General features: G+C 43.7%; 1 protein-coding gene across 8 annotated transcripts in view; it reads right to left on the bottom strand.

Annotated features, from left to right (window-relative positions):
• MEF2A (myocyte enhancer factor 2A) overlaps positions 1–10,026 on the bottom strand; it is a 143,352-nt gene extending 133,326 nt beyond the window's left edge. For 2 of the 8 annotated variants that reach the window (XM_060259869.1, XM_060259867.1), the window contains exon 1: positions 9,583–9,733. The gene's annotated coding sequence lies outside the window, so the exon portion shown is untranslated. Of the gene's footprint in view, positions 1–9,582; positions 9,758–10,002 lie in introns of those variants that run through there. The other 6 variants (XM_060259864.1, XM_060259866.1, XM_060259863.1 and 3 more) reach the window with 5 other exon arrangements.
• Positions 10,027–15,762: the final 5,736 nt, after the last annotated feature.

Raw genomic sequence — 15,762 nt, 5'->3', positions numbered from 1 at the left:
TTTAACTTTAAAGTCATTCTCCAAGCCACCAGCTGGCTTGGTTCCGAGAAGTGATTTAAAGAGACAAATGCCTTCTCCAAGCCAGCCAATGGGAAAGTGGGGGCTTTGAGAGCTACACAATATGTGTGAAAGAGCCACGTGTGGCTCCAGAACCACAGTTTGGCCACCCCTGCTATTGTCTGAGAAAGTAGTAAATATACACCTACACGTTTTGATTCTGGTTCCCTTTCATTCTCTAGTAACGTTTTTCAGTATCTGCACCACCACACAGCACTGTAACATTCAGATTTCTAATCTAGCCTTCACTAAGGACAATTATCAATCAGAGCGGAGGGACTGCCTTCGATAATCCCAAAAGTTCTGAAAAACCCAGCACTGTAGAAGCAATTACTACTGCTGATCAATGGAAGTTACCACTTCCGCTCATTTGGGATGGGAGCAGGGCATTCAATCTTAGAAGAAAGTCAGCTATTATGAATATTATTTAATACAGGGACTGGTATGCTAAGAGCAACTCAATACATTTTCACATTTAAGCCCTTAAAAAGCATAACATCCTTTGTGGTAATGTGAGGGCTGAAACAAGTACACAAAGCAATATATTTAGAAATTTAGGAGAAGCCAGTGCTAGGTTTCTAGAAACGCTTGTAGGAATTGGTGACTAGTGTACAACACAGAAACTGGAAGTCCCAGCAGACAATTCTATTCATAAATATGACATAAGAAGAAGAAATTGGATTTATATCCTGCCCTCCACTCCAAATCTCAGAGTCTCAGAGCAGCTCACAATCTCCTTTATCCTCCTCCCCCACAACAGACACCCGGTGAGGTAGGTGGAGCTGAGAGGGCTCTCCCAGAAACTGCCCTTTCAAAGACAACTCTGTGAGAGCTATGGCTGACCCAAGGCCATTCCAGCAGCTGCAAGTGGAGGAGTGGGGAATCAAACCCGGTTCTCCCAGGTAAGAGTCCGCGCACTTAACCACTACACCAAACTGGCTCCAAAGGACAGCAAGCGAGGAAGCTGTTATCTCCCAAACCGTAATGCTGAGTATATTTCCAACAGTCATGCTCCTAATGCTTTAAACAGGCAATTCCAAAGTTCCAACTATCCACAAGCACATCTTTGAAACTGGCACTAACAACATACAAATTTTACTGGATGTATTTCACAAAGAGGTTGGATTTGCCTGACTGCATTTTAGAAGGAGTAGCAACTGCTGTGTTTAATCATAATGGCATTTCAAGCAAGCACCAAAAAAAAAAAAACCCTCCACCACAAACATCTAGAAGTGTTTTATACTAGTCATGATACATCTTCTATTAATCTCTCAGCAATGTAACATTACCAAAAAGTGACAAAACAGCAGATCTTGCTTTCAGCTGTCATATCTGTCAGAATAGCAAGCTAATATAGGCCAAACATGACACAAACCGCTACAATTTCACCTCGTGATACCCAAAGAAGAAAATCCACATTTTACTGTATTCTGTAAATGTCATCAGTGGCATGTCTGTCTACGCTTCTTAAAAAGACGTGGTTCGATACAATCGCAGGTTCTTGAAAAACAAGATACTTTAGTATAATGTTTTCTGAACTCCCATCATAAATAAACAATCAGTATCTCAAAACAGCCTTAATATTTAAAAACAAGGGAAAAGGAGGGGAATTCAGGAGGAAAATTAAGATTAATTATCACACACTATGCTACGAAGCAGGTGTAAGAATACAACTGTCGTGGCGCAGCTTTTATTTTCAACTGCTGCTATATTTTATTCATTCACTGGATACTATGGCAGAGGACTAAATTAGACCATCATCCATGAGTAGCACATTTCAGGAAGTGTTTTTTTTTTTTAAAGCAGATTCCCTGGGGAAGACGTCATGCCTCGTTACAAGCCGGTTACAATATCTGACACTTCAGATGGGGATGAGGAAGACAAAAAAGATAAAGACCATAGTTATATAACGGCCCGAGGAATAAACAACTTTAAAAGGTGATTAGATTCTCAGAAGACAGATCTATCAGTGGCTACTAGCCATGGTGGTTGAGGGAAAGCTCTAGTTCCGAGGCACTAAACCTCTGAATCTCAGAGCCAGGGGGATACATCAGGGGAAAGTCTCAACTTCCATGCCTTGTAGTTTGCCCCCCCCCCCCCCGAGGAACTTGTTGGCCACTGTGTGAGACAGGATGCTGGACTAGATGGACCACTGGTCTGATCCAGCAGGGCTCTTCTGATGTTCTTATGAAGGCCTCAGCTTCTCTGCCCTGTTGTTGGCCATCCAGAGGACATGGTTAGCCACTGTGTGAGACAGGATGCAGGCCTAGATGGACCACTGGACTGATCCAGCAGAGCTATTCTAATATTCTTATGTCACACACAAATTAAGTTACAGCTTATTATACATACGAGAAGATACATACCACCAACTGCATGGCAATTTACTGACCAATTAAGGAGATGAGCTTGGCATAACACAGGAAAAGCTAAAAATGTATTTTTGAGTTCAAACTCTTTTCTAGCAACCTATTCCATTATCATCCTATTTAAATTACTACATTCATATCCAATGCAATTTCTCCTATCCCGGCATAAGGCAAACTTAAATACACCTTATCCGTATTACACAGCTCACTTCAAAAACACAGTTAAGCAGGTATGCGCAGCAACAGTTTCCCAAAATAAGGGAACTGAAAGCAAAGGAAGGCTGCGATGCGGGTGAGTAATTAGCTCTCAGCAATTTGCTCTCCATCACGGTGCTGATCCTTGAGTGCTGGGTTCTGCCTCCTCCTTGATCCAGCTAATCCCCAAACCCTGGGCACTCCCACAGTCGTTTTCAAAGCCAAAAGGTCAGACAGCAAGAACCGAGATGCCACAACACTGAGAGTGTTCACACACCAGCATTCCTAACAATTTGCTATATGCAACGTTGGCACTTACGGAAAAAATGGTTCATGTAGTTAAAACTGCTGCAGGAACGTCTCAAGCTGCCCTTTATTAACAAGGGCAGAGGGATGCATTAGTGCTATCATTCTTCTACTCGATACATTTACACTCAGATGTTACCGTTCTGAAGCATCTCATTTCTTACCTCATACATGATTTCTACTGAAGAGAAACAGCATACAAGCCACTACAACAGAGATCTAAACAGGTCAGAACTGACTACGGCAGAACATGAGTATTAATTTTGATTACTCAGAAGTCACCAGGGTACATAAGGGAAGGAATTCATACTGCTTGCATTTCTCTACCTAGAGAACTACCAATACTGTATCCGAATCATGTTAAAATAGGATGAAATCTGAGGAGATCAAAACACAGCTCCTAAGGATAATGGTTGGACAAGGCAGTCTCAAAAACAAACTTAAGGTCTGTATTTTTCGTCAAGTTTTCTGAACCATGCAAGCGAACAGCAAGCTTGAAAATGTAATTTTGCTTGTCAACAAAGAAGCTAATGCAAAAAAAAAATGCCTTTGACTTTTAGGCCACTGCATCTTTATCTATACTTTATGGCTTCCAGAACATTCTGTTAGGGTCATGAACCATCGTATGGTAACTGAAGCAGGTTCTCTTCTTCTCATGTGTCAGCTCTGGAACAGTGCTCTGGAAGCAGAAAAACTGGAGACCATAAAATGGAAGAGATGGAATTCAGGCAAGACATGAGGATTCACAGGGGGAGGGAAGAAGTACTCTCATGTAAACAAGTTCTTGAAAAGCAGTCAAAGTCATAACGCACAAGAAAATTAAGTAGTCTTTCAGAGATTTTCAAAAACATGCCATGGTCAAACGTGTGAGGGCCACCAACACAAGATAAAGCTCCTTTGATTCCTCAAGTACAGAATGTGTTGACAGATTTAAACTATGCATTGTTTGCCCAAATGGCATATGAAACACTAACATAATTAATAGCAATAGTAACACGCACACCAGTCTAATATACATAACCATGAGCATGGTAATGGCTGCTGTATCTATACAAGATGCAAGCAAACAATGTGTAAATTATTATTCTAATCAGCATGCCTAACTGCACTTTCCCACACATAATGGGAAAAGGGAATTATTATGAAATACAGGAACAAGTGTACATGTATTACAAATGTAAACTGGGTCTTAGCTCAAAATAGTTTCCTCTGTATTGTCGATCTTACAGTTCAACCTGAACTCTACCTGATTTCAACCTGAACTGAAACTGAGTTCAATCCCAGAGGAAGCTGGCTCATGCCACCTTGATTCCTTAATCTTCCCATGCCCCTTCTTTTCTCCCATACTTCCTTTTTGGCCATTCTTCTCATGTCATTTCACCTCCAGCATGAGCATCGTGGGCAGTGCTACCCACCCCACCTTTCCAATAATCCCAAATGAGATTTTTATTTTTTTTTGTTTGTAATCTTCATAAAAATAAACAAAGTTCTTTTAACTTTTCCACCTCAACTGTGTCCCAAACTGGAGAAACTACTTTAAATTTCTTCCACAGGAACGGATCCCTGATTACATTTCTGACCTTGCTCCATATCACACTTTACAATGTAGCTCCATATCACACCTTACAATGTAGCTAAGCACCATAGTTACCTTCCCTTAGTTTTGCTCATCCTTCTGTAGACAGAATGCAACACAGTAAAACGTGTTCGAAAACATTTAACTCGAAGTACTCTAGGTGCATTGTTATCTCTTGATCTTCCCCTAAGCCATGCCCCTCAGATCATATTAGTCTCCTTTCCAGGCATCTAATCCACTGAGGCTTCACATTATTTACAGCTCCAAATCCAAGTTAATCTCCCAATTACTGAAGTTCAGATTCTACCACAGCCTTAGTTGTGTTGTGTGTGTGTGTTTTTTTTTAAGTGTACAGTTATTCTAGAATGGTTAGAAACATGGTAGGTAAGATATTTTGATTTGTCATTAGTGTGCATATTAGCAACCAGCATCACAATTTGCAATCTTTCGACAGAAAATTTTTTTACCTTGATATGCAGGAAAGAATATTTTCAGTCACCACAAAAAAAGAAAGGCAAATTGCCACCATTCCTGTACACTCTATATAAAAACTGGCTGTCATTAAGAGAAGGTGGAGTCTCACATAGGAATCACAGGGCTAGGAAACAACACCTTCCCCCCCCCCCCCTCCCAGTTTCTCTAAACCCTCAGGGGCCTCAGCCTTTTTTCCTTTAGTTAGCAACTGCTCCCAAAATTCCACCCCTTCTAGAGCCTAATCCAGCTGGTTTTTTCCTTCTTCCGGCTGTTTTTTACCTCTCCTTTTTGCAGGGAGCAGAGAGTAATCCACAAAGTCATATTTTTCTGTGTATCTAAAGTACTCTCAATGGTAAAAACCCTTCCTTGAGCCATAGGTGGCCTGGTTGGTTGCTTTCATTTGTTCCACAGTTCAGTTTGTTGCTTTCATTTGTTCACACAGCCGCCCTGAGCCATTCGTGGGAAGGGCGGGATATAAATTCTAAATAAAATAAATAAATAAATAAAAACTACAGTGACATACAAACAATCTTTAAGCAATGTGGCAAACTACTTTCTAACTGATAGCCTGAAAGTAGCTTGCCTCATTTTAGGACTCTTTACACCTCTGGAACATTATACTACAGCGACACACCTGTATTCTTATGTATTCTCCTAGCATATATTTTATGACAGGTGCAAGCAGCTGTAGACTTGCCCGCTTAAAATTTCTGGAACGTACAAGTGACATACATGCTTTGGCATAAGAGATATTGAAGTAATATTACTTTCCACTAATGGAAAATTTACTTCTTCTTTTAGTTTGCCCTATGTAAATACTTTGCAAGAAAATAAATATGCTAGGCTAAATACGGGAACAAAATCTAGGACAAGAACTTGCTGTTCTTCTGTTATACTTTTTGTTGGGGGAGTAAGCAGGTGGGAGTAAAAAGATCCCCCAAAATGCATAGGAACATATCATTAGTTTGTTAACATTAGCAGCTCGCTAAATACTTCGATCACTGTACATCCTTTATCAGGAGTATACAAACAAGAAAAGAGTGTTCAGAAAGCTTTGGGACAGGGAAATTTATGTTTCGCAGTGACAGGGAAGAATTCTGTTCCTTTGAATCCTTTATTTCTGCCATAGCCATCAAAATAAACACTTAAATATACATTCAGATGCGTAGTCAAGTTGGTTTGAAGCAAAAGAACAAAGTCTGAGTCCAGTGGCACCTTTAAGACCAACAAAGTTAAATTCTGGGCATAAGAAGTGTGCATACACATGAGAGCTTATACCCAGAATTAAACTTTGTTGGTCTTAAAGGTGCCACTGGATTCAAGGTTAACAAATGTAGGTTGTCTTCTTGAAGCATAGCCTTTTTCAGAAGTTCACAATCACTCACTTTTGCAGAAGTGTTCATAGCAGTCTACATCTACACCTTCCAAAGCAGTTATCTGCACTGATCTTACAGTATATATGCAAATATTTCCAGCCAAAAGCCTACCATTAATTCAAAAGTGTTCTAATCATACATAAAAACACAGAAGAAACATACTCCCCACACATACATTTGCTGGCCAACTCTTCCATCAGACCACAACCAACAAACTTTTACCTAGGCCTACCTAGCCTCTAACCATACAAAAACGTTTTCCCCTACCCTTTCTCTCTAAACCTAAACCCAACCCATTACGTTCTGTGTGCCAGTTTTACTGATGCCACTCCCCCCCCCCCCCCCGCAAAATGAGGGTACATTAAGTTCTCAGGAGTCTTCTAGCAATAAAAATCCAACCTCAAAACCCAATCTCTTCACATTCTAATCTATATACCACATTTAGCACCCAAAAGTTCCCTCCCTCCACTACTGCTGAAAAGGAAAAGAAAGAAAGAACAGATCTTCTGCACCCTCTCGCTCCTACTTTTCCACCCTTCCTATACATAATTAACTGTTCTCAACCTCGCAGTCCACAGATGAGGGAGGCAGATAAAAGGAAGAGACCAGAAAGGATACCTTCAGGACACCATGTGAAGAGAATTAACAGTCTAAGAAGGAACATGATTCTGTCAACAAGGCAGCCTACATCCTTCCTTCCTCTGCATCCCCTCACACACATACACAAACTTCTTGCCCTCAAAAGCCACTACTTCAGAGGAAGGAGACTAGACTCCTATTTAACACACACCCTCAAAAAAGGGAGACCTGGGAGGGGATTAGATGAGGAGTTGAATAAAGTGCTTTTACCACATGGATCCCATTCTGGGAAATAGGAAAGGTTACATATTTTTAAAGGGTCCTTTCCACATCCTGAAACCAACACAAGAATAGTAATAATTTCCGCAACACATTCCGTCACGAAAAGATCTTGCATGGGGTGAGGGAGAAAAGAGGGTCAGAATTCTTGAAAGACATTGTTTTCTCCTACACCTCCAAAAGTTATCCCCCCAGTCTTGAAAAAAAAAATTCTCTTCCAATACAATGTTTATAACAATTTTCTGAATAAATATAAAAGAATATATTATATGTTACAGATGACTAATTGTTTTAGTCTATAACAGCAAAATGAAACAGGAGCCCTGTAGCACCTTATAAACTTACAGTAATTAAATAAATGTTCTAAGTTCAGCACACAAAAGCTTTGAATAAAACTTTGTTGGTCTTAAAGGTGCCACTGGACTCAAACTTTATTCTCTTGCTTCAGACCAACACGGCTACCCACCTAAATAAATGTTGTTAGTAAACTGCTACTAGACTAGCGGTGGCATGTATGCGATGTAAAGTATTAATACTACACAGACAACAGAATTAATTTTTTTTACCAGAGGGGGTACACCACAACACAGCTGGCTCAGACTACTGGGGTGGGGGGAGAGGAAAGAAGCAAAGCATGATTCTTGAAGGAAGCATCACATATGCATTAACTTTTTCTCCCCTTGAGCCCTAAAAACCTGACCTTCCAAAAATTGATTCCCCTGCCACGAAGACATAGCTCCCTGCGGAGAGTATGTCCCACTGTTATATATACATGACAGAATCAAACAAATAATGTAACCTACCTGCACATATATGCATAGGTTTTTCAGTGTTTCCCTAGATTGCAGTATATCGTAAGGGAGCAACACGGAATAGCTATCAGAGCGTCATACCAGAACCTAGAAGACCCAGGTTTGAACACCCAGTCTGCCATGGAAACAACTGGTGACCTTGAGTCAGTTACACATTCTCAGCCTAACTTACAGTACCTCACTTTGTGAGGATAAAACTAAGACAGTAAGATTGTAAGGTACTTCGGGGAGAAAAGTATAGTACAAATGAGGCAGAAAAAAAAATACATGCACAGTTCCTTTCATACCCCTCACCAATTCATACAACAGGAAGATTATTCCAAATAGAAGAGTAAGAAAACCACACATACACAATATGCATGCATGCATGCGAGATAGCCATATACAGAGAGAAACCGAGAAAGAGTAAACTGTACTCATGTTTGTACACCACTATGGGTGCTTTTGCATGGCAACTGTTTGCAAGTGTATTTTGCTATTCTTACACAGTAAACATCCAATTGTAAAGAACGTTATTTAGTGTGTGTGAACGCACCCTATGTGCTAGTGTGTGTGAACACACCCTATGTGTGCGTCCACACTACACTAAATAACACACTTTGCAACTGGAGTTTTGCTATTCCTACACAGTAAAAATCCAGTTGCAAAATGCATGATTTAGAGTACTATGAACGCACCCTATTTGTCACCCGTTTCTACGATCTTGTCTTATCTGTTTTCGCTTTGCAAAACACCTCCAGCAAAGTCTTCTGAGAGGCAGAGCCTCTGAACGCTACAAAGAAAGCCAAATTTCCCCAAATAAACCAAATAACTATATTTATAAAAGAATGCTATATTTCTGGTTACTATTATTTCGATTACCTTGGGGAGGGACAGTGGCTCAGTGGTAGAGCATCTGCTTGGTAAGCAGAAGGTCCCAGGTTCAATTCCTGGCTGGAGAGCTGCTGCCAGTCTGAGAAGACAATACTGACTTTGATAGACCAAGGGTCTGCTTCAGTAGAAGGCAGCTTCATATATTCATATATGTACCTCTGATCTCTTTTATTATTATTATTATTTCCCTAATGCAAATGGTGATTTGTATTCATGTTGTGATGGTACTTTATATATCATGAGGTCTAGTGGTATTTCATTATTTACTTTTTTAAGTTTGGAGATAGCTTCGATGGATGTATTAATTGGTTTTATCTCTTTTCAATGTAGTTTATGTTACACTTAGGGTTCTTAATTGTATCCTGTTCTTTATATTTTTGTTTATGGCAAAAAAAAAAAAAAACACAAACCAATTCACATTTTTTTTTGTCTGGGTTTGCATGCAAAACATAAACACTTCACTGACACCCACAAGTCTTTTCATTGCTGAATTGCTCAGCTAAACCACGTGAACCCCAACGCCAACCTACACCCCCCCCCCGTTTGGAGTTTCTCTCATTCTTCCTCCCCCCCCTTGAAGGGAATTGGGGGGGGGAGGTAGAGGAAACTATCAGCCCCCCCCCCGCGTCTTCCTCACCTCCTGCTCGGAGCCCCCCACCCCCGCGACGGAAGGGCTCCTGACTCACCCGTCAGCCGCCTCCTTCCTTCCTTCCTCCCTCCGTTTTCTTCGTCGTCTTCTTCCTCCACTGCCGCCTCCCCAACTGAGGCTGACACCGGCGGACGGATACTCACGGGGCGCTATTTTTAGGCGACGCGACCAAGCATTGCCGGAACTACTTCCAGGCCCCCCTCAACCACTCGACGCTCCTCGTTCTGCCCACTCACGCCGCCCTCGTATCCTTCCGCCCACAGATTTCCCCCTCACGTTGACACCCCCGCGCCAATGACGGGGGAGCGACTTTAGACTCTCCGTCCTCCCTCAGGTGGGGAGAAAAACCGCAGTCCTGACTATACGAACGGTCTTTCTTCACTAAAAAAAAAAAACAAGACTTATCAGCCACGGGACTATATTGTCTTAGCCCTAGGGGAGCGGCTCGATATCTTACGTTCTTTACGGCCGTCGATGCAATACTGGGAGCTGATAGGGAGGCGGGGGTGGGAGCTGCTAGAGGGCCTGAGCCAATCAGAGGTCGGAGATGGAGGGAGAACGAAGTCTTGGCCAATCGGAGAAATGTTAGTGGGTGGTTACCTCTGACTTTGTTTGACAGAACGGCGGATCCAATCAGAGAGACGTACACAGGATAACAAACGGCCAATCGGAACTTGGAAGCGCTCTGGCACGGTGCCCGGACACTCCTTGACTGGGTCTTGAGAGTGTCAAGGACCGTACGCATGCGCCCAAAGCAGCCTGGCCGCCTCTTTTCCTCCACCTAGGGAACGAGTGACGCATAAGCGCGGGTTGAAGGAGAGACGCATGCGCATCAGTGTTTGCTTGTTTTCGGAGTGTTTCCGTAAAGCTGCTAAGAGCGACTGAGGGTTATTTTTCGGCGACCTTTCGCTGACCATTTACCAACCTTTTAACCTCAGTAACCAAAAGCACTTTTAATACCCTTAGCCCAGCACATAACACAACACGTGAACGACACACCTCACTTCACACGTTATGCTTATTATTCCCTGGCTTTATTTTTCAGAAGCAGGGAGGTATCATGTTTTGACAGAAGAGAGGGGATTGGCTGGAATTGATACGGCCGCCAGTTGCCAGCCAATCCCGTCGCTCCTCTTAAAAAGGTGACTCCCCCCTTCCCTCACAGTTTCTAATTTAATTCAAAGCAAGGATTGTTTGGGGGCGGAGAGATCGGCCTGATTCTTTTAAAGCTTTTTAAACAAAACAGTCCTCTTAAAGTGCTAGGATACTTTAACTACGGCTGGGTTTTCTTGACAGGAGTTCTCAGAGGAATGTGCAAAATACACCACACAAACCAGCACCTCAAACTTTAAAAGCAATGAAAAGCATTGGGAGCCATTTTTTGTCATGAAAAGAGAATACAAATAAAATAAATACCCTCGATCCTTGCAAGCTTGTTGCTGCGTTTGCATTGAGATCTTTGGCCCATCGTGGCAGGGCCTACACAACTCGTGATCACCTCAGTTGTTGGAATACATGCATGGCCAGCCCTAGACTGGCACCCTAGGGAAGGCTAACTTCTGGCACACACACACACACACACACACACACACCTGCACTGATAATGACACTGAGTCACATGAGGGCACCCAATTTGGCACCCCCAGAAGGCTGGCGCCCTAGGCAACTGCCTAGTTTGCCTACGGGCAGAGCCGGCCCTGATGACAGTAGACAAGAGTCCAGTAGCATCTGAAAATCTAACAAAAATTTGTGGCAGGGTGTGAGTTTTCGTGAGTCACTGAATATCTTCAGAGATATCTAAGAACGTGAGCAGTAATAACCCACGAAAGTTCCTACCCCTACCACTGGGGTTGCCAAGTCTGACTTGGGGGTGGAGCCAGGAGACATTGGGGGTGGAGCCAGGAGCAAGGGTGTGACAAGCACAATTGAACTCCAAAAGGAGTTCTGGCCATCACATTTGAAGGGACCGCACACCTTTTAAATGCCTTCTTTCCACAGGAAATAATGGAGAGGGGCACCTTCTTTGGGGCTCATAGAATTGGACCCCCTGGTCCAATCTTTTGGAAACTTGGAGAGTGTTTTGAGGAAAGGCACCAGATGCTATGCTGAAAATTTGGTGCCTCTAACGCAAAAAACAGCCCCAGATATCCACGGATCAATTTTTCATTGTACTCTATGGGCAATGTTCCCTCTAAGCTGCAGAGTCTTGTGAGCAAAAATTCTACTTTATGAGTTCCTGGCATTAAAGTTGTGAGCTATTGCATAAATTATTGTGCTCTGGGGTCATCCTTCCTGAGCTCAGACAAAAATGCATGAGCTGGAGACTAAAAATCTGTGAGCTAGCTCACACACACTAGCTCACACTCAGTTTAGAGGGAACACTGGCTATGGGAATCGTTCTCCATAGGGTATAATGGAGTGCCCAACAGACATTCTCATCGCCCACTTTCTGATGACCCTGAAGTGGGAGGAGGGTCTCCAAACCAGGAGCTCCCCTGCCCCCAACTGGGGATTGGCAACCCTACCTACCACAAATTGTATTAGTCTTTCAGGTGCCATTGGCCTTTTGCTCTTTTCTACTGCTACAGACAAACTAACATGGCTACCCATCTTGATCTATCTACGTGCCTGACGGTTCAACCCTGGGGGTGTTTTCCCTGGCAATGGGAAACAGGAAAGGCATTTTCAAATGCCTGACAAAGAAGACATTGTCAAGCACGGCCACAAAATGAGGGGGGAAAGGATGATGTCCTTGTTAGAAGGTATTCCATTTAATTCATAAAGGAGAACAGATTATATGGCATCATATCCCTTCTCAGCTCCCTCCCTGTCCCAAACATGATGCTCCCAAGGCTCTTGGGTTGCCATATCCATGTAGGGAAACTTCTGGATATTTCGGGAAGGAGCCTCTGAGAGTTGCCAGCCTCCAGGTAGGGCCTGGAGAGCTCCTGTTTTTACAAGCGATCTCCAGCTGGCAGAGATCAGCTCCCCTGGCGACAAGGCTGCTTTGAAGGGTGGACTCTGTGGCATTGTACCATGCTGAGGGGCCCCCATCTCCAAACCCCGCCCTCTCCCAGATCCACCCCCAAAGTATCCAGGTATTTTCAAACACAGATCTGGCAGCCCTGTCAGGAAGATCTCAATGGGGTACAATGTTATAGAGTCAACACTCCAAAACATCCCTCAAAAATCTAGGTGTTTTTCAACCTGGAGCTGGCAATCCTATCAACAGGTGAAAAAGTTCCCCTTGACTCTTCACTACCACCTTGGAAAAAGCTGTGCTTGCTTGTTTTAGACAGGACAAAGATGGGTTTTTTTACCTGTCTTCCTTTCCACTTGGGTTGTCAGGTCTGGGTTGGAAAATACCTGGAGACTTTGGGGGTAGAGCTGGGAGAGGGCAGGGCTTGGGGAGAAGAGGGGCCTCAGCAGGGTACAATGCCTGAGAGTCCACCTTGCAAAGCGGCCATGTTCTCTAAGGGAGTTGAACTCTGCCAGCTAGAGTTCTGCTGTAAAAGCGGGAGATCTCCAGGTCCCACCTGGAGACTGACAACTCTGCTTTCCACATCATTATAACTACCATATTTGCCGGCGTATAAGACGACTGGGCGTATAAGACGACCCCCCAACATTTCCACTCAAAATATAGAGTTTGTTATATACTCGCCGTATGAGACTACCCCCTCTTCCGCACACCATTGTATGGCCGCAGTGCAACCGCAGCGCCTCCGGCCCGCCCCTGCATCTCCCTGTGACCAGCACTAGTGCACAAGTGCGCATGTGCGAGCTCTGCATAGACAAGGGGCGGGCCGGAGCACCGCTGCGGGCCGGAGCACCGCTGCTTCCCGCCGAGCAGAACGGGCCGGTCACGCCGAAAAGGCTGGCACCTCTGTCTCGCTGCTGATGCTCGCCGCAGCCGCGCTGGATAACGCGCGATACTGGGTGGTATGTAGAATGAGGTGGGCGGGCATCGGGAGGCCACTATGGGCACCAGGCGAGCATCGGAAGGCCACTATGGGCAGCTATGTCTATCCCAACTGAAGTGCACCCGGAGTATAAGACGACCCCCCCCACTTGGAGGCATGTTTTTCAGGGCAAAAAAGTAGTCTTATACGCCAGCAAATAGGATATATATCATTCCTTTCTAAATGCCATCCTAAATCATATGGAATTAGCACCTAATTATTTAAGCTGTTTTAAATTGTTTATTTTAATGTTTAATTGAACTGTTTTTATTGTTCTTCTATTGTGTTTGTGTGCCGTGTTGAGCCTGCTTCGGCAGGGAGGGCGGGATAGAAATCAACTAAACTAAACTAACTAAACTTCCTACCTTTCCTCTTCTTCACCAGCTAACCTGTAGGTCACAGTATAAGGCTAAGGGAAAAAGGGAATTGCATCACTCCCCAGTCATCTCATGATTTTGATGAGCTGTCGTGTGATTTTGCCGCTGAGTGTTTAGCAACACAAACGGCTCTTGGCTGGAAGTCTCCGCTGATGAGAAAGGGACCTGTCACACGTCCTAACACACATCGTTTCAATTGCTTCAAATTGTTTTCTGACACAGAGCAGAACCAAGCTGTGTCGTGTCTGCAGCTGCCTCTAGCAGTTCCATGCAAATCATATGCAAATGAGCCACAGCATTCTTGCAAGTCGTGGTGAACGAAGCTGAATAGTGGCTTTCAGGCCTTGTACAAGAGTTCAGGAGGTGTACAACCTGATAACGCACTTGATCTCTCCAAGACCAGAATGAGGGGTAATATAACCCATTTTTCAAGCTCTCACTCGGCATAATGCACAGAAAGTCAAAATCACCCTCGCCGAGCATAACAACACATATTCACATGTGAAAAACCAAAAGAGAAGACTTCTCTTTGCCAGTTATTAGGAAAATGACACCATTTTCTATTGAGTCTGTAATTGCAGGGAGCCACGAGTAAATATTTATTATTATTAACATTATGCTTTTTGCAGGGGGTTGGACTAGATGACTTTTGAGTTCCCTTCCAGCCAGGGCTGCCAAGCTCCCGGGCAGGGTGGGGGGGTCTCTTGCTTTGGGGGTCCCCAACCCGCCGACCCACAGTGGGCCAGTGGGGGATACCCTCTCGACATCACTGGCATGATGATGATGTCACTTACGAGTGGCATCATCGTGCCGGCGACGTCACACACCAGCAGCTGGGAAAACTCTATTGTTTTCCCAGACACTCTAGCAATGTGGGGGGGGGGGGGAAATCTATGTTACCATAGAGTTTTCCTCCTAAATTGCTAGAGCGTCAAGGAAAACCATAGAGTTTCCCCAGAAGCTCCTAGAGTGGCTGGTGCACAATGCAGTCAACACAATGCCATCATGAGTGATGTCATCGCGCTGTGTGTGCTATGTGTGTGCAAAAAAAATCCCCTGCCAAAGGCATGGGGGACTTGACAACCCTACTTCCAGCTCTTTCTATTTTTCAGCCAAAAATCAGCTCTTGGGTTAAAAATGACACACTGAACTCTGCTGGGTCTGGTTTAGAATGGCTGGAATAGTTGCAGATCGCCAGGTCCCACTTAGAGGGTGGCAACCCTAATATAAGGAGATCAGGTAAGATTCCAGGATAAGGTTGCCTGTCAAGCATGCATATTTCTGTAACTTAATGGTCTCTTCGACAGAGAGCAGGTAACCCATACTCTGCTGCTCCCCCCTCTTTTACAACTGTTGGGCAAGTAATAAATCCATCTGGCCCAAGGATGTTTATACTATGGCCTGGCTAGTATTACATTCATGCCGCCTCTCCCCCGCCAGGTTTACACAGAAAATCTTATCTGAGCTGAAAGAAGTGTGAGAAAGGGAGATGTTTTTAATAGCCTAAATTCCTTAGCAATAGAAGAGATAGTATGTAGTAACCTTTGAACTCATGACTCAAGTTGCATCTGTATGATACCCTTTGAAGTTATCCTATATAGCAACTGTGTAATACTGTGTACATCATTACTTCCAAGGCTTGCGTCCTTGGTAAAGCTTCTGAGTTTCTTAAATAAAGCAATTTTTGATTCAATAACAAAGGACTGATTATATAGAAATATCGATGCTTGACATTTTGGAAGTAATCTCACTTGGGGACGTAACCGAACTGGAAACTTTCTACCCTTATGGCGGAGAGAGCGAAAGATAACAGAGAAGCCCCCGAAAACCCAGAACAACCGATTGGTGAGGATCAAGGACCCGACGCTGCCCAAATAC

The sequence above is a fragment of the Heteronotia binoei genome, chromosome 19 (genome assembly GCF_032191835.1).
Source record: "Heteronotia binoei isolate CCM8104 ecotype False Entrance Well chromosome 19, APGP_CSIRO_Hbin_v1, whole genome shotgun sequence".
NCBI lineage: Eukaryota > Metazoa > Chordata > Lepidosauria > Squamata > Gekkonidae > Heteronotia > Heteronotia binoei.
The sequence above is the reverse complement of the archived record's forward strand: the minus strand, read 5'-3'. Positions and strand labels throughout refer to the sequence as shown.